General features: G+C 43.9%; 1 pseudogene; it reads right to left on the reverse strand.

Annotated features, from left to right (window-relative positions):
• LOC109947507 lies at positions 722-1726 on the reverse strand (annotated as a pseudogene).

Here is a 4401-nt window from a genome sequence, read left to right on the forward strand (position 1 = left end):
AATCAGCTGATGAAGGACCTGGACCTGCTTCACAGACAGAACATGGCTCCAAAACCTATCCTTGAGATGGGCCTAAGCTTGGCCAGAGATGTGCTCAATCTGCATGATCGCTATGAGGATCTCAGGCCTACTTTCAAGACTTCTGAATTCTGCAAGGCCACTCATGAAGCCAACCTGGCTGATTTTGCAAAGCAGAAAGCAGAACTGGATCAGATGGTGGCCGGATATAAGGAAGCCAGGGCCACTGCGGACAAGCTGGAGAAGCCGATGGAAGAGCTCCAAAAACAACTGGCAGAATGCAGGGAGGTGCAGAGCAGGCTTGGGGCTGGACTGAGTTCTAAAACTAAGGCCACTTTCCTTGTGCAAAGTATGGTTGCAGCTTCCAGGACAGCCTTGGAGATTGCAGAGGCTTCAATTCACCAGGGGGTGCTGCTCCAGAAAGAGCTTTCTGTCAAGAAAGCGAACCTGCAGGAGACTCTTAGAAAACTAGGATTTTAGCTTCTTCTTTCCTTTTATTGTTCGAATAATTTGCCGCAAAGGTGGCTATTTTTATATAAGCTTTCAAAGCATTTTACTGCTTTTCATTTATTCTTGATGCAATAACTGGATACGGCTTTGAAAGTAAAAAACAGAACAACTTTAAAGCAAAAATAAATCTAAACAAAATTCTTTTCAAGAAACAAAAAGGTCAAACTTGTTCCTCTTCTATCCCGGGATCTGTTTATACAGCCTGCGAATCCCACGTGGTTGGATAGAACTTCTTTAACCATTTACCATTGATTGGGGCAAAATGAACAACTCCATCTCGGTCCTGCAACCTGTATGCCCCCATTCCGAGGATTTGGTTAATTATAAAAGGGCCTTCCCATGTAGGTGACCATTTCCCATATCCAGCTATGTGTGCTCCAAGGGGCAGAATTGCCTTCCAGACTATCTCTCCCTCTTCAAAACTCTTGTTTTTGACTCTTTTGTTGTAGGCCCTTGATACAGCCTGTTTTCCTGCTAAGAGTTTGTTGAGGGTGTCAATTCTGCTTGCATCCAATTCTTCCAATTCCAGCAACATGGCTTGAGAGTAATCCTCCCCAGTGAGACCATGCTGGTGAGCAATTCTAAGAGACTGGACCGCTATCTCCATGGGAAGAATTGCATCGTGGCCGTAGGTTAGAGCATAGGGGGTCATGCCAGTTGCTTCTCTCTTTGAAGTTCTGTATGCCCACAAAGTTTCTGATAACTTCTCATGCCATTACTTTGGATTCTTCTCTAGCATCTTTTTGATGATATTGATAATCACCTTGTTACTTGATTCCACCTGTCCATTAGCTTGAGCATAGTAAGGAGTAGATTGAAGCAGTTTGAACTTGAACGTTTCTGCCATATCTAGCATGTCCCTAGATATGAAAGAAGAACCCCTATCGGTTGTGATTGATTCTGGAATGCCAAACCTTTGTATGATCTGTTCTTCTATAAAGGTGATGATCTCTTGAGATGTTGTGGTTTTTACTGGCTTGGCCTCTACCCACTTGGTGAAGTAATCTGTGGCAACGATAATGAAACAGTGCTGCTGGTTGCTGGCTGGATAGATTTTGCCAATGAGATCCATTGCCCATCCCCTGAAAGGCCATGGTTTTACTACTGGATTCATGGGAACCGAAGGAGCCTGCTGGATTGGGCCGTGCCTTTGACAGGCTTCACATCCTTTGGAGTAGTTGATGCAATCCTTCATCATGGTTGGCCAGAAGTAGCCATACCTTCTGATTAACCAGCACATCTTTCTTCCCCCTTGGTGAGCTCCACAGATCCCCTCATGGGTTTCTCCCATGGCTTTCATATATTCTGTCTTCCCGAGGCACCTTAATAGTACCTCATCCTTACTTTTTCGGACCAAATCTTCATTCCACATGAGGTAGTTTGTAGCCATGATTCTGACTCTTTTCTTAGAGGGCAGAGTGGGATATCGTAAGTAAGTCATGATAGGCTCCCTCCAATCATCTTCAGTGATCAAGGCAGAATTGACTTCTATCTCCATTCCTCTCGTCAAAACAGATGGTAGACTTTTCCTTCCTATCTTGATGATCCTTTGGACGCAGTCTTCGGGCATTTGTATGCCTGATGCCACCTGAGCCAGTTCATTGGCTGCAAAGTTTTCCTCCCTTGGGATGTTCTCCCAAGTAGCTTCTCTAAATTCTGTTAGCAGATTTCTAGCTGCTACTAGATATACAGCCAGAGAAGGATTCAGACACTTATATTCTCCAGCAATCTGTTTTAGGACAAGCATGGAATCTCCCAAGATCTCCACGGACTGGACTCATAATTCTACCAACATCTCGAGCCCTATAATCAAAGCCTCATACTCGGCCATGTTGTTGGTGCATTGGAAATCTAGCTGGAAGGAATAGCAATGTCTGACCCCTAATGGTTCTTCCAGAACAATCCCTGCTCCTGAAGCCTTGTCTGTCTTTGATCCATCAAAATATAACTTCCAAGGTGTGAGATGAATCGAGTAGATTGGATTGTTAAGGCAAACATGAGCTCTAGTTAGCAGATCTGCATTTGCTATGTCCAAAGAATCCATGTTTTCAATTTCCTCTCCCGAGTGATCTACCAAGAAGTCTGCCACAGCTTGCCCTTTGACAGCTTTCTGGGGGACATACCTGAAGGTGAATTCTGTCAAAGCCAAAGTCCATTTCCCAATTCTGCCCCTCAGCATTGGTCTTGTTAGCATGTATTTGATTAAGTCTGTTTTGGCAATGATGTAGATAGTATGTGGCAGCATGTAGTGCCTGAGCTTTACAGCAGTGAAATATAAGGCCAGGCAAAGCCTTTCTATTGCGGAATACCTTCTTTCCACTTCTGTCAATGTTCTGCTTAGATAGTAGGCTGCCTGTTCTTTTCCTTCTTTGTTATCTTGAACTATTAGACTTCCAATGGATACTTCTGATGCAGATACATAAAGCTTGAGGGGTCTGCCCCTTTTTGGTGGGGACAGAACTGGTGGATTTGAGAGGTAATGCTTTATTTCCTGGAAAGCCTGTTGGTGCTGTTCTTCCCATTTGAATGTCTGTTCCTGCTTCAGTCTTAACAGGGAAGAAAAAGGTTGGATTTTTCCTGCAGAATTGGATATGAATCTCCTTAGAAAATTGATTTTTCCTAAGAGACTTTGAAGTTCCTTCTTGTTCTGAGGTGGTAGAGCTTCTATGATGGATGTTGCTTTATTTCTGTCAACCTCTATACCTCTCTGGTGGACCAAGAATCCTAAGAAATTCCCTGCTTGGACTCCAAAAACACATTTTTTGGGGTTCATTTTCAGTTTGTGCTGCCTCATTCTTAGGAATGCCCTTCTCAGGCTTGCTACGTGATTTCCTTCCTCAGGGGATTTAATCACCACGTCATCTATGTATACTTCCAAGGAATGTCCTATCATATCATGAAAAATAGAATTCATTGCCTTTGGTAGGTGGCTCCCGCATTTCTCAAACCGAAAGGCATTACAGTATACTCGAAAGCACCTATATGTCCTGGACACATAAAGGCTGTCTTGTGGATGTCCTGTTCTGCCATCATGATCTGGTTATAACCTGCATTGCCGTCCATGAAAGATAGCATCTGGTTATGAGTGGCTCCATCCACTAGCATGTCTGCCATTGGCATAGGATATTCGTCTTTAGGAGATGCCTCATTCAGATTTCTGTACAATATTTGCTAACCAATCGGAATAGACGGCTGGCCTGATGAATCCTGCCTTGAGCAGCCTTTCTATCTCTTCTTTGACCTTTAGTTCTGTGTCCATAGACATTCTTCTTCTGGCCTGTTTGACTGGAAGGTAGCCATCTTTAATTGGCAGCTTGTGCTCCACTCACTGCCTGTCCAATCCTGGCATTTCGTGGTAATGCCAGGCAAAACAATCTCTGAACTCCTGTAAAAGTGCCATGAGTTCAGTCTTGAGTGGTTCCTTCAAAAGTGTGCTGATGAAAGTAGGCCTTGGATCTTCTTCTGTTCCTAAGTTTATCTCCTGTAGAGGATCCTCTACTTCTGGCAGGGAGTCATCCAGTGCTGCTGGTGCAAAATCTAATACTTCCTCCTGTAAAATTTCCTCCTCTTGCTCTTTTGTGCTTTCATGGGTGAATTCTGCCATATTGATGGCTGGATTCTGTATGAAAAGCCTCCTTTCTCCCCAGTATATCAACAATCTTTTTGTGATGGATCGGATTGTTGCAGCTCGATCCTTGTCTAGTTGATTCGGACTAAACATCAGAGTTCTGGAAGTTCAGCACAAAAAGGTCTATTCCAGTCCTCTAGAGAACTGGCTAAACCTTCTTCAATGAGTCTTTGGGCCGTGACACCATGTGGACGGCCGTTCTGATTGACTCCAAGGAAAGTGAAAGGACCGAGGTCATCATGATA

This window comes from Prunus persica, chromosome G1, assembly GCF_000346465.2.
Source record: "Prunus persica cultivar Lovell chromosome G1, Prunus_persica_NCBIv2, whole genome shotgun sequence".
Classification (NCBI taxonomy): domain Eukaryota; kingdom Viridiplantae; phylum Streptophyta; class Magnoliopsida; order Rosales; family Rosaceae; genus Prunus; species Prunus persica.